This window comes from Halichoerus grypus, chromosome 4 (assembly GCF_964656455.1).
Source record: "Halichoerus grypus chromosome 4, mHalGry1.hap1.1, whole genome shotgun sequence".
Classification (NCBI taxonomy): Eukaryota; Metazoa; Chordata; class Mammalia; order Carnivora; family Phocidae; genus Halichoerus; species Halichoerus grypus.
In genome coordinates this window covers 2,570,874-2,598,435 of record NC_135715.1, presented here as the reverse complement: position 1 = coordinate 2,598,435, position 27,562 = coordinate 2,570,874, and the positions used below count along the sequence as shown (strand labels likewise).

Sequence of the window (27,562 nt, the reverse complement as noted above, 5' to 3'; positions counted from 1 at the left end):
ACTAAAGCTCGGGACAGAACCCATGGGCAGAAAGAGCGGCCACCCCGAGATTCTGAGGAGCAACTGATTATATACTATGGGGTTGGGGGAAGTAAAGATAAGGGAAGTTTCCAGAAGAACTTTCACCAGCTAAAGAAGACTCACAGGATATAGGAGACCTGGCTATTGTCAAACCAAGGGTGTTTTTTCCCTCTAGCAAGGCATTAACATTAAGACAGTTGGGAGCTTCCTGGAAGGATCTTACACTCTACCTGCCTCAAGTATTTGTCAATGGGCTACAGGTTATAAGGACATTTAATTTTATCTACATTTCCTTCTGCCTTTGTTTTCCACATCACCTGGTTGTAGAACAATTTTTCCTTTAAAGTACTTTCCTCCTTTTTAAAAGCAAAGGAAAACAAAACAACAAAACCAAACCCTGCCTATCTATCATATATTCATTCAGTGGGTAAGAGTTGAAGCACTAAGCACTAAGCCCTGACCTAGGAATAGAGCAATGAGAAAGACAGCCAACAAAATAAACAAGCAAAATATATAGTGTCCAGGACAGTGATGAAATGTTAGATGGAGAAAAACAGAACACGACGGTATACAGAGAATGAGGACTGAGGGTGGATGTAGGGGGTCCCGTTTTAAACAGGATGCCTTCAAGATAAAGTTTTCATACGCATTAGGAGGTAAGGCCTTGAACATGCACGTATCTCTAGGAAGAAGGGTTCACACAGAGAGCAGTGAGTGCAAAGGCCCTGAGGCAGAAGCCCTCCTGGTCAGCGTGATGGACTGCAGGAGGTCAGAGCAGCCGAAGCAGGAGAGGGAAGGCGAGCTAGACATTAGGTCTGTGAGGAGGGGGGTAGGTGGGGCAGGGGAGGATACTGGGGCCTAGAGGTCGTCGTAAGGGCTGTGGCTTATACTCTGAATGAGACAGCAGGGTAGCAGAGGATTCCGAGGGGAGGAGAGACAGGAGCTGTCCTTACACAAGGTCACCTGCCTGCTGTGTTGAGGCGGCCACGGCAGATGCAGAGACCTCAGAGACACGGTGCTGGTTGGGATTAGCGTGGTAACAGGAGTGTTCAGAGTTGTTTGCAGTCTGGGCATATTTTGAAGGTGGAACCTACAGGATTTGCTGTGGATTGGATGTGGAATGACAGGGGGAGAGGGGAGGGATAGAGAGAGGAGCGGAGCACAAGCACGTGGAGAGATGGGGTGCCACATCCATCTTTATCAGCTGCAGGCTTCCTGACCTCAGCACGGCCACAGGCCGGGGACCCAGATCGCTCTCGGGGGCGCAGCTGGGGTGCCGGCCTGTGATGTTTCGCCGTCTCACAAGCGCAACCGGGGCGCAGCGGGAGCCAGCAGCTTCCCCAGGGCCCCGCGGCTGGCTGCGCCCCGATGTGTCTAAGCTCGAGGTCCTGCCCTCGGCCCAGCCAGCCGGGCACGGACCCCAACATCTACATCCACAAATAGTGGTTCTTTCTCTGTCGTTCACATCCACAAGACGCACATCTACTTCAGGACAAAAGCAGTGTACATATAAGGGGTTCTCTGAACGAAGCACCGGCCGCTGAAGACGCGGCTCCGCTCTAGGGCGGACACGGGGGGTCGGAGACAGAAGACGTCGTTGCAGCCAGGTCGAGCAGAGCTACTTCGTGCCACTTAGATTGGCTTCCCACGGACGGGACAGAAAGCCCCAAATAAGTGGAGTTTAAAAGAGACATTTATTTCTCCCACAAAAAAAGTTCTGAGGTAGCCCATCTGAGGCTGGCCTGGCAGTCTGTTCTACAAAATCCGCAAGACTCCTTCCAGCTCACAGCTCTGCCAGCCAAGAGTGGACTCTCACCCTCCTCCTCCCGGTGGGAGCTCCAGCCATCACACCCACCTTCCAAGCAGCAGAGTGAGGAAGGGCTGGCCGACTGTCCAATGGCTGACACATGACACTTTTGCTTACATCCCATTGGCCAGAAGTTAGTCACATGGCCATACGCCTAACTGCAAGGAAGGCTGGGAAATGTAGTCTTTACTCTGAGTCCTCGTGTACCCAGATAAAAATTCTCTAATTAGGAAGAGAAGGAGGGATAGTGGGGAGGGGGGACAGCCAGCAATTTCTGCGGCTCACATGTAACAAACTGAACCGATACTGTTCAAAATGCCTCAATGCCACAAATATTAGGTGATTGTATACTTCCATTAATACTGCATTTCAGTATTCTCCTGGGTGGCAAATAAGCCTTCAGCTATGTGCCAAATCTAAATGATAATCTCACTGGGGCTCAGTGGACAGACATAGTGAGGGTAGTGACGTCTGCAAGGGACACAAGGGACACCATGGAGAAGAGTAGCAGTGCACGCGCTGAATACTCGCCCCGCCTATCCAACACCGTCCCGACACCAGGGGATAAAGCTTCATCTTTACCAGTGGAGTAGGTAGAAATAGGTCTCATATCCATTTGTGTTTCTTTGACCATCAGTAAGGTCAAAATCTTTATTTAACAAATCTACTGGTTGGGGTGCCTGGGTGGCTCAGTCAGTTAAGCCTCTGCCTTTGGCTTAGGTCATGGTCTCAGGGTCCTGGGTTGGAGCCCCGCGTCGGGCTCCTTGCTCAGCAGGGAGCCTGCTTCTCCGTCTCCCTTGCCCCTGCTATGTGCTCTCTCTCTCACTCGCTCTGTCTCTCAAATAAATAAATAAAATCTTTAAAAAATAATAAAAATTAAAAATAAATAAAAAATCTACTGGTCATTAATGAGTTTTCTTTTGTTAATTGCCCATTAAAAACCTGTGAATAGGGGCGCCTGGGTGGCTCAAGCAGTTAAGCATCTGCCTTCAGCTCAGGTCATGATCTCAAGGTCCTGGGATGGAGCCCAACATGGGGCTCCCTGCTTGGCAGGGAGCCTGCTTCTCCCTCTCCTCCCTGCTCATGCTCTCTCTCGCTATCTCTCTCTCAAATAAATAAATAAATAAAAAGAAAAAAAAGAAACATTGAAAAAAAAACTGTGAACATTTTTTTTGAACATTTTTAAATTATGGTGCTGCTATAGATTTGACATTCTTCAAAATAAAAAATTGGGAGTCATGTGTATCATATGTAAATAAATTTCAAACATATAAATACAAAACTTAAGTCATAAACCTGTAAATAAATTTCTATGATATATAACATTTAAAAGCTTTTATATACTTGTTTACTCAACTATGTCAACCTTGTTTATGGTGATTTTTTTAAAGTTGTTTGTTTGTTTTTGCTTTTAAGAAAGAGAGAGTATGCCCGTGCACCCATGGTGGGGAGGGGCAGAGAGAGAGGGAGAGAGAATCCCAAGCAAACTACCCAGTCAGTGCAGAGCCCCACATGGGGCTTGATCTCAGGATCCTGAGATCAGGAGCTGAGCCGAAATCAAGAGTCGGATCCTCAGCCCGCTGAGCCACCGAGGCGCCCCAGGGATTTTTTTTTAATGTGCAAATATTTTTTATTTGTATGTAACCAAATCTACCAACTTTTCCGGCATAGTTTCTGGGCATTTCAATATCCATTGTGATCCCATCAATTGACTGCTGAAGGTCTGGTGTCAGCTAAGTATATGGAAAGATCTCAAGAGAACTGAATTTGGAGCCCCGGTTGGCCATGTTTTAACTGAGCGACTCTGGGCAAGTGTTCCTAATGGGGGTGCGCTCTGATCATCTACCAAATGTAGATGACACTGCCCCTCTCAGTGTTGTGGGCAAGTGATCCTCTACACAGGGGTGCTCAGTAGGCGTGAGTTCCGTTATTCCTTCCTGGGCCCCCCCCAATTCGATCAGCATCCCCTCGGCCAGCACCACCAGCACTCAGTAAGATGAACCAGGCCCTTGGGGACAGTAACCTTGCCCCAGCTAGGACAGGAAATTGTGGGTGTTTTTCAGGTCGGGTTTACATTTCAATTTCAGAAACCCCCCACCCTGAGTTTCTGCTCTTCTTCCTCTTAGAATTCCCTGCATCCTCTTCCCTTCTCTGGAGTCAGCATATAGGCTGCTACTAGCATATAGGCTGCTATTGTAGATCAACAATCCGCCACATCCGTTCCTTCTTAGATTTCAAAATATATCTTCATTTGATTCGACGCTGATGCCTTCCGTCAGCCCATTTTCTGTTTATCATAAAAGCTATCCCAAAACCTCAAAATAAATTCAAGGAATTTTGCAGAAATGGAAACAAAGTCAGTACAACTCCAAAAATGGTAGGTTTCTCATAAAAAGAGCATCTTCCAACCTCTGGAATCACCCAGCTTTGGATGGAACTGAGCTAGGGCTAGAAAGAATGGATGCTTGGGAAGACACGAGCGAGGAGGCTGCTGGGGGGCTGATCCCTGACCAGCCATGTGATTGGTGGTGGCCCCGGGGAGGTGTGACTAAGGGCCCGAGCTAGCAGGTGCTGCGGAGGCCAGGCGGCCAGGGGCTGGACAGCCGGATGCGGCAGCGGGCAGGGGCTGTACTCCCCGCCCCGCAGTGCGGGGCACCGCGCAGTTTTCATTTTGGAAGATGCTCTTTTTATGAGAAATCTACCATTTTTGGAGTTTGTATTGAGACGGAGGGGTGGCGGGAGGCCAGGGCGGCGGGGGGCCAGACAACCCACACTTCCACCCACTGGGAAGCAGAGCAGGGACTTGACTGCCCCAGGCCCCACAGCAGCGCTGGCCTCTCCCCCTCCTTTCTCGTCCCTCGAAGCCCTTCAAAGTCCTCCCCACAGACACACGTCCTCCACGACAAGGTCCCAGACCAGAGGGGACACAGGAACCTGTCACACAGAGGAAAGGAAGGTGTCCCGTCTCTGCATGTCGATGCCTAGCCCGGTGAGGAATGCTGCGGGCAAGAGATGGGGCAGCCCGCCACGGGGTCTCCCGCGCACCGCAGCGTCCAGCCGCGCCCGCCGGAGCCTGGCCTGCCCTGATCTCCGACCTCCAGGACTGTGGAGAAATAAATGTCTGTCGTTTAAGCCGACCAGCAGCCAGAGCAGACGAATACACCAGGGATAACATGTCACCATCCTTGTCCCAAGGAGAGGGCAGTCTGGGGGAAAGAAGCATAAAGACCGGTGTCCATCACAAGACAAAGAAGGGTGTCAGAGATGCTTGAAGCAGGGTTAGGACAGAACCCATGGCCCACACTCTCAGGGATGGTTTTCCTTGAGCCAGACCAGCCAGCACCCCAAATTCTCTGGCCCCACTCCCCACACGTATGCAGTCAGGAACTCTGGGTGGGGCCCAGGCCTGCACCTGAGTCTGAGCCCCTCAGGCTTGGGGTCCCTGCTCTCGGCAGCACCCGGGGCTAATCTCCCCAGCCTCCTTGGCCTCTCCCCACCAGGCCCAGAGCCTCACGGACCACCGTGGGAATCACGTTCCTTTGCTCAAAAACCGGGCACGGGGGGCGCCTGGGTGCCTCAGTCATTAAGCGTCTGCCTTCTGCCCAGGTCATGATTCCAGGGTCCTGGGATCGAGCCCCGCATCGGGCTCCCTGCTCAGCGGGAAGCCTGCTTCTCCCTCTCCCACTCCCCCTGCTTGTGTTCCCTCTCTCGCTGTGTCTCTCTCTGTCAAATAAATAAAATCTTTAAAAACAAAACAAAACCAAACCGGCACGGTGTGGTCAGCAACCCCCGGCCTAGGCCACACCTCTCTAGCTTCTTTGCAGAGTGATGGGGACTGAGACCCCCAGAGCTCGGAGGACATGGGAGCCCCCCCCCCCCCCGCCGTCTGGGCCCTTGCCTCTTTTGCACAGGGTCCTCAGCAAAGCTCCTCCAGCAGGCCTGCCCCCACTCCCGGGACCCCAGTGTCTCTACAGTGAAACCTCACACACACCACCGGACTTAAGAGAATGGTCCTCCCCGCACACTCTGCCCTCAGAATTTGGGGATCAATCTGCAACTTAATTACTCGATCTGCTAAGAAGCCTTTGTACAGTTGTCGGTTTGGGGTTTTGCTGGGTTTTGTGTTCTTTTGTTCTATCACCTCCCCCCAACAGAAATGCAAGTAGCTCTTCCTTCATCTTTCCCTTAGTCTAACACTTAGGCTTTGGTTTTTCTTTAACAGCTCAACTTCCTCTTGCGAAACAGTGGACTTCCCTGTCCAGATAGAACAAGGAACTCTTAATTAATTGCTTTCGGTTTTTCAGTCATTGATGGACAGAGGGGATTTTGAATGTTTTTTAAACATCGTGTGTGGAAGTCCTCTCTCCACTGCGCCACCCGGTGCATCATGACCTCTTCAGCCTGGACACAGAACGTGAGGGCGTCTGACCCAGGAGAGAGGCCATGGGTGGGGTGTTTCATTCTCTGTAAAAGAATGACTTTTCCTGATCTTTTATGGACATGCCCACTTTGAAAGATTCCACTTCTCATCTTGTACATTTCTTCTCCTATTACTCGCTGATTCTTAGCTGGAATTTTCAGCGATACGAGCAGGTGTATGAGCAGGAGTCATCCTCTTCCTCCCTCAGGCGGCTGACGCTCCTTCGTTCTCCACGACGCTCATGGGTGCTAGCTGTGACACTTCCTCCAGGGAACCTGCCCCCCACGCACCCTGAAACCGTTCTCCCCCATGTCACCTGGGGTCAACCTAACAGACACTTCAGCTTTCGACCCACTTGTGGGCTTTGACTCTGTTTCCCACTTCCTCCTTGAAAGTCTGTGGCTTCCTGGACCACCCTTCACTTTGCCCCCCACCCCCCAGGGCTCTACCCTCATCGTGTGGGTTTGCTTTTTAAATAAACTCGCCACATATTCTTTCAGTCTCTATCTGTGCACTGGAACTCTGTATGTACAATATTAGCTAGATTTCCTTGGAATGGAACTTTGGCCCCTTTGGAATCAAACCTCAATCCTGCCAAGAGTAGACTTGTCAAAACAGGCCTTCTTAAAGACTCTAGAATTTCTGAAGATCTGAAAAAATAAATAAGCCACAATGAACATAATGCTGCTAAAGAAGATTATGACACTTATCTCGGGATGTTAGTGCTGAGACTCGTGCCGTTAAGCAACCACTTGGTCTGATCGCAGGATTTCACGGTTCTGGTAAGTTTCTCGAATTGCATCACAGGGAGGTTTGGACCTCACAGGGAAGAGACGATCAGAACACCCGCACGTGGGCAGAGACAGGGCAGCAGACAGCTGTCTTCCGGGTCCAGCCTGGGGTGTGTTGCCAACCCCAGAATGCCCCCCCTGAAATTTGTATCGTCGGGGGGGCAATACCTTCCCTCCACCAATGCAGACTCAGGGCTGGGGGCCTGAAAATTTAACAACAGACAGATTAACAGAAGAGAGAGCAAGTCTGTTCACACTACACGTGAGCATGCTCAGATGAAGCGGACCCTGAACAGAGAGATACAGGGGTTCATGTACCAACTTAATTGGGGGGCAGAAAGCGCTGCTAGGGGGAGACAAATGAGCCTTTAGGGGGAATGGGAGGTGTGGCCCCTGTGGTAATGTTTGTTTATGCGATTTCTCATCCTGGTGTGAGTGGCCCGGCTCCTTCCCATCTGGGGGTGAAGCTCTGCTTTCAGCAAAGGAAGGGAGCTCTGAAAAGCCTTCTCTCTGCATCCATTGTACATCAAATGTCTCCAGCTCAAATAATCTTCCTACCAGCTCTGTGCGGCCAAATGGGTCCCTATGAGACCAACAGAGCTCTTGCTTGGAATTTGAGCAGAAGGATCCTCCCTCAGGGCCTGCAGGGAGCACAGACCTGAGCTCCTGTGGGCCCTGCTCCGGGCTCCCTGAGGTGTACTAAACAAGATCCCCATGCCCCCTGGCATTCCTGGCAGGAAACGGGCAAGATTCCTGCACTTCCTTGTGCAATTCTGGCTTCCTTGTTGGGATGAAAGATACATGCTGGCTGGGGCCTGAATGTCTGTGTCCTTCCAAATGCCTGCCATGAGACCCCGACCCCCACATGGAGGGCATTAGGCGGGCATTTGGGAGGAGATGGGTCATGCAGTAGAGCCCTCACGAAGGGGATTAGTGCCCTTAGGAAGGAGACCCCAGGAGATCCCTGGCCCCTTCCACCACGAGAGGACCCAGTGAGAGCATCCTCACCTGACCTGGGGCTTCCAATTTATGAGAAATAAATTCTGTGGCTTGTAAGTACCCCCAATGTGTGGGATTCTCTTATAGCTGCCTGAACGCACTAAGATTATTTACTTTTTTTTAGATGACCCAAGGGGAATAAATGTGTTTTCATTTCCCAAATGCTCGCTCTAGCTTCTGTCTGCAACATGAACAGAGGGGAATCTGAAGACAGGGGTGTTCTCCCTGCGGTAACCCGCGAGACCGAGGAGGAGCCCCCAGGATTGGCCAGCTTTAAAGTAAGACCCCACGCCACTGGAACTCTGGTTTGAGATTTTCATCATTTATGTTCATGAACTTGTCCACACTGTGGCTCTGAAATATTTTCAGGTATCAGCTCATCAGATTTCCTATCCATCTCCAGGCAGCCCTACTTACCTGCTCTCCTCCCCCTCTCATCTGAGCCAGCGAGGGTGCTCATATCTGCATTTGAATCACTGTTTATTCTGTAGAGAGCCAGTTGTTTTTACTGTAGCACTTGACAAACACTTCCACAAGAGACCCACTTTGGATGATTATGGAACTAATCCATACGTCAAGCCACCTGAGTATTAACATGGGTCTCAAATCATTTATTGAAGCCATGAAGAACTGTTTAAAACCCACAATTAATTTTCAGGAAGGACTAACGACGGGTTGATCCTAAGTTTTCAGACGTGGGCAGTGGACACAGTGGGGTGTGCTCAGTTTGCCGTGTCTTCTTTGTGTTTTTCTCCATTTTCATATCTTCTACAATAAATACATGTTGCTTCTGAAAAGAGAAAAAGTAGATCTAAAGTTAAACTTAATTTGAATCTGGAAAACTGGGGTGGAAGTCTATGGAAAGGACCAAAGGAAAAGCTTAAAATTCATCATGTTTACTTTTATTTTCTTTAAAGATTTTATTTATTTATCTGAGACAGAGAGAGAGAGAGCGAGAGCAGGAGCAGGAGGGAGGGGCAGAAGGAGAGGGAGAAGCAGACTCCCTGAGGAGCAGGGAGCCCGACGTGCAGCTCGATCCCAGGACCCCAGGATCATGACCTGAGCTGAAGGCGGACACTTCACCGACTGAGCCACCCAGGCGCCCCTCATAGTGTTTACTTTCAACTGAAATCGTATTTCCTTGCACCATGCCAGGATTTACTGGCTTTGGGGGGAGAGAGGGGGAGTGTGGTTCATGAAGGGTGCTCAAACGGCCCAGGTTGCAGCTCTAATGGTCCAAGGTGACGTCATCAGTGACTTCATTAGTGGGACTTGGTCCAGCCCTAATATGACAGTTACGAACAACTACCATTTGATGAAGGTGAAATTATTGAAGATATAGGTTGAACCATATGAAGTTGCCGGCACCTGAGCTTTGATGACCTAAAAATGGTGATTTCATGTAGTTCAACTGACAACGTGGTGAATTTAACTATTTTCCTAGACAATGTCCATTGGGTTGGTTTAAACATATTTTCTCTCAGCCACAGAAATTAAAAGTGCGTAGCCTTAGCCTAGCCTCTCACACGTCAACACCCACCATAAGTTACAAGGGCCAGTGATCATGCCCAGCTGATTTTAGGGGCAGTTTCTTAAAAGTACCAATCCTTTTGTCCCCCAACCAACAAAGTCAGAATCTCTGGGGACTGGGGCTTGGACAGCAGGTCCTTGTTTGTTTGTTACCAACTTTATTGAGGTAGTCAGCAGACAACAAACTCCATTTTTAAAGTGCTCAGCTGGGGAAGTTTGAGAAATGTGTTCACTTGTGGGACCGTCACCACACTGAAGATAATGAAACTATCACCTCAAAAGTCTCCTTGTGCCCCTTTGTCATCTGTCCCTTCTGCTCCTCCCACTCACCTTGTCCCCAGGGAACCCCTGATCTTCCATCACTGTGCATCTGTGTGCAGTTTCCAAAATTTTCTCAACATAGAATGATGCAGTATGTATGGTGCATTTTGTCTGGCTTCTTTCTTTCACTTGGCATACGTTCTTCATGTTGTTGTAGCAATCAATAATTGGCTTCTTTTTTTGCTATGTAGTACTCCACTGCGTGGGCATACCAGAGTTTATCCACTCATTTGTTGGATATTTGGGTTATTTCCACTCTTTGGCTGTTAACAAATCAGCCGCCATGACTGTTCATGGACAAACCTTAGTGTAGACAATGTGCTTTCATTTCTCTTGAGTAAATACCTAGAAATCAAATATCTGGGTCGTATGGTAGGAATATGTTTAACTTTTGAAGAAACTGTCAAGCTGCTTTCCAAAGTGCGTGTTTCCCCATATGTTCCCACAAGCAGGGCATGAGATTCTAATTTCTTCCTGTCCTTGCCACCCCTGGGTATGGTGGTCTCCTTACTTTTAGTCCTTCTCATGGGTATGTAGTGGTATCTCACTCTGGGTTGGATTTGCATTTCCCTAAAGGCTCATGATGTGGAGCAGCTATCCCAATCTTTGCCCAGGTGATAGTATTTTAGGAAAGCACACACCCCATCCCCCAGATGATTCTAATGTGCAGCGATGGTTGACAGCCACCAAGACTCCTACAGTCCTGTGACGCCCAGCTTCTTGTCCCCCTCCTGGGGAGGGTAGGACCCTCCCATACCCAGGTTTAGGGAAAGGATGAATCCTCTTCCAGAATCCTGAGGACGCTTCTTGGGCTAACCTCAGCACGAATCCTTTGAGGGCTTTAAATGTGGATTCCACCGAGATTCCTTTTTTTTTTTTTTTTTCCAAATAAAGATTGATTGATTTGACAGAGAGAGGCGGCAGGGAGGGGCGGAGGGAGAGGGAGAGAGAGAATCTCAAGCAGACGGCACACCCAGTGCGGAGTCCAACGCGGGGCTCGGTCTCAGGACCCCGAGATTGTGCCCTGAGCCAAAATCAAGAGTCAGACGCTCAACCAACCGAGCCACTTAGGTGCCCCTCCACTGATATTCTTTTAGGGAATCCTGCAGTGAGGGTTCCAACACCACACTTTTCCCCCTGATGGGTGTTTGGAGGCTGTGTATGTGGGGTCACCTCTGGCCTTGAGCTCATGATGACTGCAGCTGCTGTCTAGACCTGCCCACGTAAGAGACACTGACCCCTGAGCGTGTAGAAGCGGAAGGAAGGAGAGGGACCGGGGGTCAGCTTCTCATCCCCGTCCCTCCTGAAGTGAGGAACTGTACGTGGAGTTAAGCTGCCCGTCATGGGTTAACTTGTTCCCTAAAAAAGATATATTGAAGTCCTAGCCCCCAGTACCTCAGAATCTGGTACCATTCAGGCATGATGCCTTCTCTTCTATGTATTTATTTGTTTATTTATTTATTTCTGAAACTGGCTTAAATACGCGGTATGGTCTCACACATCCAACCACTATTTAAACACGACAAAGCAAAAATAGAAAACACTTTATATATTTTTTATTTTTTTTTATTTTATTTTATTTTATTTTTTTTAAAGATTTTATTTATTTATTTGACAGACAGAGACAGCGAGAGAGGGAACACAAGCAGGGGGAGTGGGAGAGGGAGAAGCAGGCTTCCCGCCGAGCAGGGAGCCCGATGCGGGGCTCGATCCCAGGACCCTGGAACCATGACCTGAGCTGAACGCAGACGCTTAACGACTGAGCCACCCAGGTGCCCCACTTTATATATTTTTTAAAGATTTTATTTATTTATTTGAGAGAGAGAGAATGAGAGAGAGCGAGAACACAGCAGGAGGAGTGGCAGAGAGAATGGGAGAAGCAGACTCCCCACTGAGCAGGGAGCCCGACCGGGCTCGATCGCAGGACCCGGAGATCATGACCTGAGCCAAAGGCAGACGCTTAACTAACTGAGGCACACAGGTGCCCCTAAAAAACACTTTAGATTGCATTGTCCAGAAATAAACCAATGTTACTTAGTGTACTAGAAAGATCTTTCCAGATACCTCCTGACTGTACACAAATACGATTACAGGAAATCTTAGAGATGGTGCCACCTTGGTGGTGTTGGGGTGTGGGTGTAACGTAATGGGCCCTTCACACACCAGTCACGTTGTTTGGGGATCCCCACCCTTGCAGACATTGTTAGGGTGAGCGTCCTTCTGCACATCTCTTTTTGATTCTGTGGGAATAAGCCCTTGTGGTAAATTCCCAGAAGTGGGATTGCCTAACCCCTGCCCCATTTTCATTGTTTTCTGTAAAATTGCAAAAACAGCACATGCTTGTTTTTTTTTTTTTTAATCAAATGTTGCATAAGAATGCAAAGTAAAAATGAAACCTGTTCCATGCTTCTCCTAGGGATGATGACTGTGAACAGTGGAGAGGAGTTTTAATGAAGCAAGTTTGGGTTTAAATCTTTGGTCTCTCTCTTAATAAATACGTGACCATGGGAAGGCTCTTACTATGTTTAATGATTAATTTCCTCATCTGAAAATGAAGTTAGTGCCTGCTGTCCCCTTCTCATGGACACTTAAATAAAATATATGTGAAATGGAAGATTCACAAAAATGTATGTGCACCCAGGTGATGATGGACGTCGATGACTGTCCAAAATCTGGAATCATTCACACCACACCTTCCAGATAGATGACCACTGGATTGGGGCACCTGGGTGGCTCAGTCATGAAGCGTCTGCCTTCGGCTCAGGTCATGATCCCAGGGTCCTGGGATCGAGCCCCACATCGGGCTCCCTGCTCTGCGGGAAGCCTGCTTCTCCCTCTCCCACTCCCCCTGCTTGTGTTCCCTCTCTCGCTGTGTCTCTCTGTCAAATAAATAAATAAAATCTTAAAAAAAAAAAAAAAAAGAAGACCATTGGGTTGAAAATAAACAACAAAAGGAGGTTAGAGAACCTAAGTGTTTGTCCGCGTGTACTGAGTCACTCTGGGATTAAGGAGGAAGGTTGGTGGAAGCAGGGAGACCAGCTACACAGAACCGAACGTCAGCGAGCAGTCAGCATGCTCCACTTGTGAGATACCCCAGAGGCCAGACCCGCAGGGAAACTCACCTTCCAAGGCCTCGATTTAAAAGGAAGAAATACTAAAAAGAACGAACTTAAGAGTTTATTTTTAGGGCACCTGGGTGGCTCAGTCGTTAAGCGTCTGCCTTCAGATCAGGTCATGATCCCAGGGTCCTGGGATCGAGCCCCACATCGGGCTCCCTGCTCAGTGGGGAGCCTGCTTCTCCCTCTCCCTCTGCCTGCCACTCTGCCTACTTGTGCTCTCTATCTCTCTGTCCAATAAATAAATAAAATCTTTAAAGAAAAAAAAAAGAGTTTATTTTTAGGGGCGCCCAACTGGCTCAGTTGGTAGAGCATGCAACTCTTGATCTCGGGGTCGTGAGTCCCAGCCCCACACTGGGTGTAGCGCTTACTAAAAAAAAATAATAATAATCAATCAATCCCTGCTTTCAGTACAACCAGGATATTGATATTGACATAATCCATCAATCTTAAAAAAAAGTTTAATTTTAAAAACTGAAAAAGGAAGAACAAAGTAAATTTAAATAAAGCACAAGGAAATATAAAAATAACAAAAGTTGATAAAAAATACAATCAAAGAAACAACAGAAAAGATGAACAAAATCAAAACCTAGTTTAAAAAAGATTATTAATAGATCAAACTCTAACATGACTAAAAAAGAATCACAAACAAGTATAGGAAGAAAGGTGGTAAAGCGGCAGATAATTTTTTTTTTATTTGTTTATTTGAAAGTGAGAGAGAAAGCATGAGCAGAGGGAGGGGCAGAGGCAGAGGGAGAAGCAGGCTCCCCACTGAGCAGGGAACCATACATGGGGCTCGATCCCAGGACCCCAGGATCATGACCTGAGCCAAGGCAGATGATCAACCGACTGAGCCACCCAGGTGCCCTGCAGATAAAATTTAAAATAATAAGAATACTCTAAGTGTTTTATGTTAATATTTTGAAAACTTAAATGAATGTATGACTTTCTTTTTTTTTAAGATTTTATTTATTTATTTGAGAGAGAGCACATAGAAGGAACACAAGCAGGGAGGAGTGGGAGAGGGAGAAGCAGGCTTCCTGCTGAGCAAGGAGCCCGTCATGGGACCCGATCCCAGGATCCTGAGATTATGACCTGAGCTGAAGGCAGACAATCAACCAACTGAGCCACCCAGGCGCCGCTGAACATATGATTTTCTATAAAAATTGCAAAAATTGAGTGAAGAAAAAGTGGAAACTAAATAAACTATTAACCATTGAAGAAATTGAATCCGTGGTCAAAAGCTTCCGCTCATCGGATGACACCAGGCATGGCCTGGGAAGGCAGATAACCCTATTTCATACGGACTATACCAAAAAGTAGAAAAATAGGGGACATCAGTTTGTAAGGTCAGTATAATGTTGAATAAAATTCAGACTATAGAAGTGCAAGAAATGTACATGACTCACCAATATCACCCATAAATAAACCTTGTAAATAAAAGATCGCAAAGGACATTCAACGTGTATAGAAGTAGGGATGCATGACGACAACACAGTGCAGCCCTGGAACCACCACAAGGCTGTGAATCAGAAGTTGTATTATTTACTCCCCAGGGTTAACAGATTAAAGGAAAACAAGTAGGATAATTTTAACAGATACAGAAAATTAATAAAAATCAATAATTATTCGTGATTTAAAAAAATTCTTAACGTGAAATAAGGGGATTTTCCTTATCCTAATAAAAGGGTGTTGATCGGAAGCAAACATCATACTTCCTGTTTTAACTTTAAAAGCATTTCCATGAGGGGCGCCTGGGTGGCTCAGTTGGTTAAGCGACTGCCTTCGGCTCAGGTCATGATCCTGGAGTCCCGGGATCGAGTCCCACATCGGGCTCCCTGCTCGGCAGGGAGTCTGCTTCTCCCTCTGACCCTCCTCCCTCTCATGCTCTCTGTCTGTCATTCTCTCTCTCGCAAATAAATAAAATCTTAAAAAAAAAAAAAAAAAAAAGCATTTCCATGAATCGGGGAGCCTGGGTGGCTCAGTCGTTAAGTGTCTGCCTTTGGCTCGGGGCGTGATCCCAGCATCCTGGGATCGAGCCCCGCATCGGGGTCCCTGCTCAGCGGGGAGCCTGCTTCTCCCTCTCCCACTCCCCCTGCTTGTGTTCCCTCTCTCGCTGTCTCTCTCTCTCTGTCAAATAAATAAATAAATCTTTAAAAAAATAAAATTCTTAAAAAAATAAAATAAAAGCATTTCCGTGAAGGTGAAAGTTAATATAAGGGCACTTTAATCCCCATGATTCATCAGTGAATAGGGCGTCCTGGCCGGCACAGCAGGAAGGAAGGAGAAATAGAAACTAGAAAGGAAAACAAAGCTGTCGTTCTCTGCGGATGGTAAAATTTTGTATGTACCAAATCTGAGAACATTTACAGAGAAATAATAGGTTTTTGGGAATAATATTAACACTGCAAAAAAATCAGCAGCATGCTGTCATCAGCAATAAATAATTATAAAATGGAACAGAGAAACGATGCCAGTATTCATAAACCCGACGTGGGGGAGAGAGGCGCTAGAGTCTGCTAGTGAGGCGGGGATCTCATTGGGTCTGGTGGCGGCTTGCCCTCCCCCCACCATGCTCACACTGGGGGGACGGGGTCACACGGGGTGAGCACCGGCTGGCGGGGTGCTCAGAGAACGCACAGAACACGTTCCCTAAGGATCCCACCAGCTGACTCCTTAAAAGGAGCCGCAGAGCCCATTCTGGTGCAGCGGACAAAAATGGAATCATACCCCCATAGGAGGTCGTTAGGATGCAATTCGTGAAGTTAAGGTGAGGTCATCCTGGTGTAGAGCAGGCCCCTAACCAATGTGACTCGTGTCCTTAGAAGAACAGGTCATGAAAGGGCGCCTGGGTGGCTTAGTCGTTAAGCGTCTGCCTTCGGCTCAGGTCATGATCCCAGGGTCCTGGGATCGAGTCCCACATCGGGCTCCCTGCTCCGTGGGGAGCCTGCTTCTCCCTCTGCCACTCCCCCTGCTTGTGCTCGGTCTCGCTCTCTCCCACGCTCTCTCTCTCTCTATGAAAGAAAGAAAGAAAGAAAGAAAGAAAGAAAGAAAGAAAGAAAGAAAGAAAGAAAGAAAGAAAGAAAGAAAGAAAGAAAGAAATGTTTAAGATGAACAGGTCATGTGAAGACGCAGACTCGCCTGGGGACGCATGTGACGTGTGTGCAGTTGTCAGCCAGGGGTCGCCACGGAAGATGCAAGAGGCAAGGAAGGATGTCCCCACAGCTTTCAGAGAGAGCAGGGTCTGCGGACACCTTGATTTCGGACTCTGGCCTCCAGATGGGAGAACGGTGAGACCCGGATCTCTGTGGCTTTAAGCCGCCCCTTCGTGGTGGGTTGTTACCACAGCCCTGGGAAACAAACACACACGGGGATGACGGTATCTACCCAGAAAAATCACTGTGGCAGAAGATGGCGGCGTCCCCAAATCTGACCCCAGAAGGTTCCATACCGTAGATTTCATTTCAGTAACGTGCTTGAAGAGACGCGATCCTAGTGATGGAGGACAGCTCAGTGGCCGCCGGGGTTCGGCAGGTTGGGAGGGAAGGACGTGGGGCGTCCGTACAGGGCAATGATGGGAATATCCTATACTCGACTATCAAGGTCACTATCCTGGTCGTGATGTTGCGCTGTGGTCTCGTAACATGTCACCATTGGGGGAATTGGACAGAGAGTACATGGGATTTCTCTGTATTACTCCTTCCAATCACATGTGAATCCACAGCCATCTCAAAATAAAAAGTTTAAGAAAAAAATCGCTGTGAGGAGGAGAGCAAACAGGACATGCACAGCCCTCAGTACGATGCCGAGAGTGTGGCGGGGAGCTCGGTGCGGTAGCTCGAAGAGCCTGGGGCCAAGCGGGCCGCGGCTCACCCGCCGGGCCGTCCGCTGTCGGCTCGCGCAGCTCCGTGAAGACCTGGGTTCTCTCCATCTCCCGACCCTGCCCTGCTCAACACGTAGGCTCCGCGCCGGCGAGATGTCCTCAGGCTCCCAAGGCTTCTCCAGCCCCAGGGATCGTGTGCAGGCTGGCCTCCACCTGCCGGCATCTCTGGGAGAGCAAAGAACCCATTCCCGGAAGCCGCCCTCACAGCCGAGAGGCCAGGATTACATCACTTATGCAATCATCAAGCGAAATGGAATGAACTGTCCTGCCTCGGTCAGATCAGTCTGGGTTAACCTCCAGACCCGGGGCGAGAGCCAACTTTCCCAACTCAAGGGCAGGATCCCCATCTATGCCAACCCGACAGCAGGAGGTGGTTCTTGGGCGGCGTCCCAGCAGGGCCCTTCTCCCGCCCTGCCCAGCGCTCCCCCGGCCGGCCAGCAGGCCCCCTGCCTGTGACGTGAGGGCCGGCGGATCTGCTCAGGCTCCTATCCCCGCACACCGCGGGTGCCCCGTGCGTAGACACAATATTCGCGGAAATGAGTTAAGTAGCCCTTGACGCATTCATTCTGCCTCCTGAACATCTGCTTAAATCTACACCCGTAACTGTATCGTGACGGCCCAGGTTAAAAACTCAATCAGACCCAAGCCTACGACCCACCTACAATGTCTCTTCGTTTCTGCAGAAGCAAGCTGCAAATCCTTCTTGCTCTACGTGCTTCCACATTGGATTTGTTCCTTCGGCCTTTTGACTTGAAGGCAACTCGTGTTGTCATACTCTGCGTTTTTCTCTGAAGTATTTGATGTGGGAAACAAAGGCAAAAGAAAAAATTAAATTTCCTTACTACTTACACCCCATTGACAGGCCCTTGAAACAAGCAGAGGGACCTTCCTCTAGGAGCTCAGCTGCCTCGATGTCCACACTTAGCTAAGGGCCAAAGGTAAACTTAGCCGAGCTCCCCAGGATCCTGTGAGTCTACTTTAAACATATAGAGATTCCTCTGGAAACTTCCTTTATCTCTACCCCTCCCCCCCCAAGATATGTCAGTAATCATCCTCCAAGCATATGGCCCACCGATATACACCTGAAGGGTCTCATGACTGAGGGTTTACTAGCCAGTACTAAATAGCCTTTTCCTAAAAAGCCAGCCCCCTCAGGGTCCTGGGAAGGTCCTGGAAACCTTGTTTCCAAAATACCTTGGAGGCTTGTTCTATCCCTAACCCGTCCCAACTTGAAAGCATATAATCAGTCACCCCTCAAAACCCCAGAGCAGCTCCTTCTGCCCCCGGGTCCTGTCCCCATGCTTTTATAAAACTGCCTTTCTGCACCAAAGATGTCTCAAGAATTCTTTTTTTTTTAAAGATTTTATTTATTTATTTGACAGAGAGACACAGCGAGAGAGGGAACACAAGCAGGGGGAGTGGGAGAGGGAGAAGCAGGCTTCCTGCGGAGCAGGGAGCCCGATGCGGGGCTCGATCCCAGGACCCTGGGATCATGACCTGAGCTGGAGGCAGAAGCTTCACTGACTGAGCCACCCAGGCGCCCCTCATTGGTGATTTAAGCCCACATGCATCGCTGCATCTTATGACTCATGTTCTCTAATTGTTCACCAGATACCCTGCAGGGAGGACAAGAAATCTCTGGTGCTCCAATTTCTACTTAGTGATGCATGTGGCCCATCAGGTAAGTCAGTGGTTTTCCTCCACAAACTTTGCATCATTTTTTTTCTCCCCAAGTGAAGTTGTTGACTAAGTCAAATATTGGTTTGAATTTGATAGTACTATATCCCCTAAGCAGAATCCAGCCCAGCTTCTCCGTCTCTGACTCTCTTTTTGTTTTTACTTGCCCCTGAATCAACTATTAGAAATAATTCTGACCCGTAAAATGGTAATGCTCACAAACCAAACAGAGGTTCAGATCCTCTCCTTAAGATTCTTCTTTAGATGGAGCACCTGGGTGGTTCAGTCAGTTAAGCCTCCAACTCTTGGTTTTGGCTTCGGTCATGATCTCAGGGTCGTGAGATCGAGCCCCACATCGGGCTCCAAGCTTAGTTCAGAGTCTGCTTATCCCTCTCCCTCTGCTCCTCCCCCCGCCCCTGCTCTTAAATAAATAAATAAATAAATAAATAAATAAATAAGATTCTTTGTTAGATTTCCATGTTTCCTGGATTGGACTTAATTTCACCTGCCATTTTGCCCACATCTGCCTCAGACCCATGCGCATCTCCCGAGTTCTGTCTTCCTGGCTCTCTCTACTGTAACACAGCATATAAATGGGAATGCTAGATATCAGCTCCTAGCGAGGTCTAGGGACATTTCCCCCGCCAGGAAGAAAAGATTTAGCAGAAATAACGGTGCATCAAGAATCCAGAATGGTTTATGTTCCTCTCACTACCGAGACAGAAAGCTGTAATTGTCTCCTGGGTTCATGTTCTGCTTGAATAAAGTCTGAAGCAGCGCACTTAAATACGGGACTCTGTGGTAGCAATAGTTAGTTCTGGGCTGATGTGCAGGGTTTACAGAGCGGACTGTAGTCTGAAGATGCTCACATGGAGGACATTTCAAAACTGTCATCCTGGAGACAGTAGAGGGCACCCCATCCCAGAATGAAGTGTGGGGACAGTGCACTAGACAGGGACGACGTGAAGCTCCTCTGCCCAAGCTCACCTGGTATTTTCCGATGGTTTCAGTGTCCCAGAGCTCTGCCATCCGTATGGTAGCGGCTATCCACAGGTGCCTGTCTGAGTTGGTAACATTTAGTATTATTTTTTAAATTTTATTTATTTATTTGAGAAAGAGAGACAGAGATAGCGAGAGAGAGCACGAACGGGGGGAGGAAAGGGAGAAGCAGGCTCCCCGCTGAGCAGGGAGCCCGATGTGGGGCTCGACCCCAGGACCCCGGGATCATGCCCTGAGCCGAAGGCAGACAGTTAACCAACGGATCCACTCAGGCGCCCCGAGTTGGGTAACATTTAAAGTTCAGGGCGCCTGGGTGGATCCGTCGTTTGAGCCTCTGCCTTCGGCTCAGGTCATGATCCCAGGGTCCTGGGGTCGAGCCCCACATCGGGCTCCCTGCTCAGTGGGAAGCCTGCTTCTCCCTCTCCCCCACCCCCTGCTCGTGCTCTCTCTCGCTATCTCTGTCTCTCTCTCTCTCTTTTTCAAATAAATAAATAAAACCTTAAAAAAAAAAAAACACATTTACAGTTCAGCCCCTCACTTGCACCAGCCACACTTCGTGTCTGCAATAGTCGCACGTGGCTAGTGGTTACCATGCTGGATAGCACAGATACGGAGCATTTCTACCGTTATAGAAAGTTCTCGTAGACAGTGCTGCGAAAATCCCAGTTCCCACATATGTGACAGTTCAATATGTAATCAGAATATGCCACCCCATCCCCAGGGGCGCCTGGGTGGTGCAGTGGGTTAAGCATCTGACTCTTGGTTTCAGCTCAGGTCATGATCTCAGGGTCCTGGGATCGAGCCCTGCGCCGGGCTCTGTGCTCAGCTCCAAGTCTGGTTTGGATTCTTTCTCCATCTCCCTCTGCCCCTCCTGCTTGTGTTTGCTCACTCTCCCTCTAAAATAAATAAATCTTAAAAAAAAAAAAAAGGAATATGCCACCCCCAAATACACCACTTTGGCGTCAAGATTATTCTGAGCTGGGGACAATTAGGAAGCAGCAGACACAGGGGAACTCTCTGCTGTCTCCCTCACCTACGAGCAGGGAGTGAGTCTGCCTTGGGAAGGGGTGCCCCTCTGTGGAACCAGGAAGGGAAGGACGACCGATGCTGCCAGGACACCTCTATGTAAACAGCCTCAGTGAACATCCCTCGGCTTCCATTAGTCTCCCCCGTATCTGCCTCTGGACGCCCAAACCCCATTTCCTTGGTCTGGTCACTTCTCCACAACTTACTGCCTTTTGTTATAATGGCATATATGCCCCCACCCCCTAATTGGACCACTTCCCTGGGTCTTTCTTTTTTTTTTTTTTAAGATTTTATTTATTTATTTCACAGAGAGATAGCGAGAGCAGGAACACAAGCAGGGGGAGTGGGAGAGGGAGAAGCAGGCTCTCTGCCGAGCAGGGAGCCTGACGTGGGGCTCGATCCCAGGACCCTGGGATCATGACCTGAGCCGAAGGCAGACACCCAACGACTGAGCCACCCAGGTGCCCCTGGGTCTTCATTTCTTTTCTGGGAAGGCCTCCACTCATGGGAAAAAATTAAAATACCAAGAAGTGAAATGTGTCTACCTTTTCTCCTGTTCATCTGTCTTTTGTCAGTCTGATTATAGACGCCTACTCTGAGAGGGCAGAGGAAGATTGTTTCCCCCCCTTACACAATCCACCAAGAATAACAGAAACACGAACTGGTCTGGCAGAGAGGCTGAGCTCTGCGGTTGATGAGCCTGAGCGGCTTAGGCACAGAGGATAGTCAGCTGGCTTCCAACCGGGTAACATCACCTGGCCACCCTTCCAGGGGATTTCTCTAATTTTATTTTGGAGAAAAACTTCAATTAAAGAAAGGGGATGGTATTTTTCAATTAAAAAATAGGGGAGATATTGGTCTGAATATCATTTGGGACTTGCTCTATATAAATTCTTGATTACTTTCAACCCCCAAGCACATTACTGCTCCTCTTACAGGATTTTAAAACAGTCTTTTAAAAGTAACACGAAATAAAAGATAAAATGTAAGCAAGTGTATTATTAGGTCAAATACATGTTTCTATTGCTGACAGAAACATTAAAGTTTATCTCATCCAATTTCATCTTTTGGTGATAAAATCTCTGTGACCCGAAATGTTTAGGCGTCTCTCCCAAATGCTCAAGGCTATCGCTGAGGATTAGAACTCTTATATCCAGACTCAATGTAGTGTTTTTTTCCTTTATGTTATGATTATACAAGACTTTTTAATTTAATTTATTTGAGACAGAGAGAGAGAGAAAGCACAGAGGGAGAGGGAGAAGCAGGCTTCCCGCAGAGCAGGGAGACCCATGTGGGGCTCGATCCCAGGACCCTGAGATCCTGACCTGAGCTGAAGGCAGATGCTTAACCGACTGAGCCACCCAGGGCCCCCATATATAAAACATTTCTATTAAAAATGTGGGCATTCTAAAGTCTTTCACTGAGATTAGCACTATCGAAAGAGCCAATCTCTTCCCTTATTGGTGGTTGATCCGTAATATAGAAGTGCTCCCACAGGGACACAGCTCGACGTTTTACTTCCTCTCAGGCTCACCTCCTGAACCGGGATCAGGAAGGTGGATTTCATGATCTCAGATTCAGTGCCGTGTGCCTTCCTTTGTTAAATGCAGGGAGAAAGGATGGAGAACTACTCCCCTGAGTTTTTATGTAAGAGAAAGTGAAAAACATTACCCGACACATTGCCATCTGCAAACGTGACAAATACGAGAAGTGCTTTGATCACTTGAGATTTTGATAAGGATTTTGTTCACCAGCCCCATCACACTGACCCAGGAGAAGACATTGTGGTGAAATTATAGAGTGAAGTTCAACATTCACCCGCGGCCTCTCTGGGGTCCCCACGGCAGCCCTCCCACTGATGCTGCACCGGGACTAAGAGGGTTCTCAGCCGGCCGTGGCCAAGCAGATCAATAGCAGCATCAACATTTCAAGGGATTATTTTATTTGTGTTTTTAAGAAAGATGCTGAATCATAGCAATCACTTAAAACAGGTAACTTGATTTTTATGGAAACAATAGGTACCTTTATGCTTCTGCATTTCAAATAAGCCCCCAGAGAGACCAAATCTACCTGAGCCTGACTGGTTTTTCCTTAAGTCTGAAATTAAAGATTTGCTGATCCTGCAAATAAATTTTATTTTTCCTTCTGGCCATATCCCTTAATCACATTCCTGTTCGTTGCAAAGCGAAAAATAGGTAAGATGTCACAAGAGATAGTTCTCAAAAGGAAGGACGTTCTCCCAGTTACCAATGGGTATGCTAAGCAGCGGCTCCCACTGAGGTAATTAAATTAATAGGAATGCAAATCCCTTGTTAGTGTTACATCAATTCTGGTCTCTTTCCTGCTTACTAAAAAAGTACAGATTATTTCAGCTTCAACGATTTTTCAGATTTTGTGGGTGAATATTAAAAAACATACTTACAGGTCTCCTGTAATATTACCCAATGTGCTATTTCACCTTTGGAAGAGGAAAAGATCTGGTTCCGATTGTTCTTAGATCTGTTTCTCAGCCTGGCCGATGAGGACAGCAGCGCAGGCCAGGAGCCGGGCGAAGACAGTTGGAAGGTGAAGGTCACCCCTGGAGGTTGCCAGCGAGATGGGTCAAATGTGTTCCAGGTCAGAGGTGAGGTTTGGAAATGAAGTGGGTGCCCACATTTCAGACCGCTTACCTTCCCGTCCCTGCGGTGTTTGGCCTGGGAAGGCCAATCAGAACAATGCAGTGACACAGGCCAGTGTCCAGTGAGCCCTCACTCTCTTCCTTCCTTCCTGGCCGGGGCAGTGCCAACACAACGCCACAGCTGAGTAAGGAAGGTTCCCGTTAACTGGTCTGCACGACTTTTCTAAGTTTGCACAGATCTCCCCTCCCCGGCCCCTGCCCGCACAAGAGAAGGAACTCCCTTCCCGCGCTCTGTGGGAAGGATTGGACCGTGAGGATTAGAGATGGCTCTGAGGCCGGGTCCCTCGATGAGCCATTGAAATGTAAATATTTAAATATGTTTGCATTTAAAGTATAAAAAAGGGTAACATAATAAATAAGGTGTAAATAAAATAAATGAATGAAATAAAATAAAAATTCATGAATTCATATTGGTAACAAATAACTCGGTGGTTAATAAATAAAATTTAAAATTCTGAATAAAATAAATAAAATAAAAATTCATAAATTTTTGTTGAGTAAAATAAAAATTCAGGAGTTCATACTGGTAATAAATAATTTGGTGGCTACCCAGAAAGTTAATGAAGTTAATATCACCAAAAAATGGGCAAACTGACACTGCTTATATAGAAGATCCCAAGTAACCTCAAAGTATCTGCTAGAACTAATAATTAGTGAATTCAGCATGGTCAAGGGATACAACGTCGATATATGCAAATCAATAGTATTTTCATATATGAGCAATGAACAATTAAAAATTAAAATTAAGGGGTGCCTGGGTGGCTCAGTCGTTAAGCGTCTGCCTTTGGCTCAGGTCATGATCTCAGGTCCTGGGATCGAGCCCCACATCGGGCTCCCTCCTTGGGGGGAAGCCTTCTTCTCCCTCTCCCACTCCCCCTGCTTGTGTTCCCTCTCTTGCTGTGTCTTTCTCTGTCAAATAAATAAATAAAATCTTTAAAAAATAATAATAAATAAAAATTAAAATTAAAATTAAGAAAATAACATTTATAATAGCAACAAAAGCCTGAATTGGGGTGTCTTGATAGGTGTGTTCTAAATCACTAATGTGGTGGTGATTGATGTAGGAAATGTTGGGGTCCAGGAGCAAACAGTCAAGAATTCTTCACACATCTTCAGTGCAGAAAGGCAGTTTTTTTTTTAAAGATTTTATTTATTTGACAGAGAGACACAGCAAGAGAGGGAACACAAGCAGGGGGAGTGGGAGAGGGAGAAGCAGGCTCCCTGCTGAGCAGGGAGCCCGATGTGGGGCTCGATCCCAGGACCCTGGGATCATGACCTGAGCCGAAGGCAGACGCTTAATGACTGAGCCACCCAGGCACCCCTTTATTAAAGCACAGGGACAGGACCTGTAGGCAGAAAGAGTTGCACTGGGGTTGTGAGGGGTGATTGATTATATGCTTTCAAGTTGGGACGGGTTAGGGATAGAACAAGCCTCCAAGGTATTTTGGAAACAAGGTTTCCAGGACCCTGAGGGGGCTAGCTATTGTTAGGAAAAGGCTATTTAATACTATTTAGTAAACCCGCAGTCTTGAGACTCTTCAGATGTATATCAGGGGGCCACATGCTTGGAGGATGATTACTAACCTGTATCTTGGGGGGTAGAGATAGAGAAAGTTTCCAAAGGAATCTCTATATGTTTAAAGTAGACTCACAGGATCCTGGGGAGTTTGGCTAAGATTACCTTTGGCCCTTAGCAAAGTGTCAACATCCAGGCAGCTGAGCTCCTAGAGGAAGGTCCCTCTGCCTCTTTCAAGGACCTGTCAATGGGGTGTAAGTAGTAAGGAAATTAATTTTTTCTTTTGCCTTTGTTTCCCACATCAGTAATTACATGATTATATACGTTTGTTCAAACTCATGGAAGTGTACACTTACAATCAGTGGTTTATTGTTATGTAAATTATGCCTCAATAAAGAGAAAGAGAGAGCACTTCCTATGCGCCTGTTCTATGCCCTGAGCATATAGTACAGAACAAAAGAAAGGTTTTCCATCGGAGCTAACTTCTATAGACATGGTGATGGTGACGTAGATGACAATGAATGGATAAATGAGCGAATATGTCAAGTAGTGAGAAGTACTAAGAGAATAACAAGACAGGAAGCAGGAAAGAAGGGGTATGGATTTTACATAGAATGGTCAGGAATGGCTTGGCACTGATAAAATGCTGCATGCACACTCCATGTCAGTATCGGGAGAAAGAGCACGCCAGCAGAAGGGAGAGCAGGAACATGCTGGGCAGGGTAGACTAAGGGCAAAGAAGTTGGTGTAGCCAGGAGAGGGAGCAAGGAGGGCAGTGGCAGGAGATTGAGGTGCATGGATCACATAGGGGCAAGAAGGCCTTGGAAGAAAGGCCTTGGAAGATTTTACTCCAACATGGGAAATCACTGGAGGAGTGATGAGGGAGCAGAAGGCAAGCTGAGGACAAAGCACAAGCTGACAACACACACACACCCCCCGCCCCGCAACACACACACTCCCAGGTGGAATGTGTGCTATTCCTCAGGCACTCCTGGCTGCCCTAAAGCTCAGAGAAGGAAAAACAAATGGTTAACTTATAGAGATTAGAGTCCTGCAAGACAGGACTCTCCCTCAGTTTACAAATGTCTTAGTGATTCACAAGAAAGAAGCATTCTTGGGGTGCCTGGGTGGCTCAGTGGGCGAAGCATCTGCCTTTGGCTCAGGTCATGATCCCGAGGTCCTGGGATGAAGCCCCGGGTCAGGCGCCTGCTCAGTGGAGAGCCTGCTTCTCCCTCTCCCTCTGCCACTCCCCTTGCTTGTGCTCTCTCTCTCTCTGTCAAATAAATAAAATCTTACCAAAAAAAAAAAAGAGCATTCTTTTTTTTTTTTTTTTAAGATTCTATTCATTTACTTGAGAGAGATAGAGAGCACAAGCAGGGGGAGCGGGAGAAGCAGGCTCCCTGCTGAGCAGAGTGCTGGATGCCGGCCCGATCCCAGGACCCGGAAATCCTGACCCGATCCAAAGGCAGACGCCCAACCATCTGAGCCACCCAGCCCCCCCCCCCCGGCCCCCAAAAGAGTATTCTTAACAGTACCTTAACTTCTGGAAGGAAGCTCCCAACTGTCTTAATGTTACTGCCTTGCTAGTGGGAAAAACAACCTTAACTTGAGAATGGCAAGGCCTCCGGTATCTTGTAGGTCCTCCTTAGCATATGAAAGTTCTTTCGAAAACCTCCCATTTCCTTACCTCCCCCAACTCCCAAGTATATAATGAGCCGCCACTCACAACCCCGGTGTAGCAGCTCTTTCTGCACTCGGTCCTGTCCCCATGCTTTTAGTGAAATCACCTTTTTGCCCAAAGATGTCTCAAGAATCCTTTCTTGGTGGTTGGCTCGGGACCTTACCCTACCGAACCTCACCTACATTCAAAACCACCTCAGGAGGAGTGACGTGATCTTTCTGTTGCTGTAGGGAAGTGAGGAGGCGCATTTAGGTGTTATGGGTGAGTTGTATCCCCCAAGATCTGTTTAGGTCCCAACCCCCAGTACCTGTCAGTGTACCCTTACTTGAAAGTAGGGTCTTTGCTGATGACCAAATTAGCATAAGGTGATCAGAGTGGGCCCTAATTCAATATGACTGGCGTCCTTATAAGAGGAAAGTACCACCATATGAGGACAGACTCACGAAGAACGCCATTTGAGGACACAGGCAGAGATGGTAGGGACACAGCGGCAAGGCAAGGAACGCCAAGGAGCGATGGCTGAATTTAGACTTGCGGACTTGGGAACTGTGAAACAACACGCTTCTGTTCTGTACCGCGCCCCCACTCCCCCCCGCCCCCCCAGCGGGCCCGGCTGTGTTCAGCCAGGGGGTCGCCACGGGCCCGTCTACCTTCCCCGGCTCTAGCCTGTGTGCCTGAAAGCAGCCTCTGCAAGGCAGGCCCTCAGCACGAGGGATGCGGGAGGGGGAAGGCGGGAAGAGAGGATGCCCTCCAGGTTTCTGACTTGAGCGGCTGCAACGGCGGCGCCCCGCTCACCGGGGCGGGGAGCAGCGCGGGAGCCTCCCAGCTGGACGGACAGCTTGGAGTCCAGGGCGCGCAGCCGGCCCAGAACGGAATCGGACTGCGCAAAGGTGGTGCTCCGGGCCCTCCACCTGCTTTCCGAGAGTAACGTGCTTGTCACCTGGGCAGCGTTCTGCCCCCTTTTCTATAACGCCCCCAGCCCCAAGGAGGAACAATAAAAAGAACCCAAACGCTAAACCCCTAAGACGCATCTAGCTGGCGGAAGCTGCTTTCCGGCAAAACGCCAGGGGTCGGGAGCTGGGGCCCTGCGGGGTTGGG

The 27,562-nt window shown here is 48.2% G+C and overlaps 2 long non-coding RNA genes across 5 annotated transcripts; one reads left to right on the top strand and one right to left on the bottom strand.

Moving 5' to 3' along the window:
* The first annotated feature begins 6,186 nt into the window (after nt 1–6,186).
* On the top strand, nt 6,187–18,573 carry LOC144381550 (uncharacterized). The gene is made up of 3 exons (XR_013446834.1): nt 6,187–7,030; nt 8,213–8,316; nt 18,500–18,573. It is a non-coding gene; the product is annotated as an uncharacterized LOC144381550 (long non-coding RNA).
* LOC118526118 (uncharacterized) lies at nt 15,444–27,562 on the bottom strand. Of its 4 annotated transcripts, none has more exons than XR_013446830.1 (7): nt 27,260–27,562; nt 24,949–25,024; nt 23,260–23,388; nt 22,125–23,168; nt 19,553–19,626; nt 16,457–17,676; nt 15,444–16,355 (listed from the first exon to the last, which is right to left on the bottom strand). It is a non-coding gene; the product is annotated as an uncharacterized LOC118526118 (long non-coding RNA). The 4 variants fall into 4 exon arrangements; XR_013446833.1 differs by having other exon boundaries at nt 23,013–23,168; nt 27,260–27,561; XR_013446831.1 differs by having other exon boundaries at nt 17,547–17,676; nt 27,260–27,559.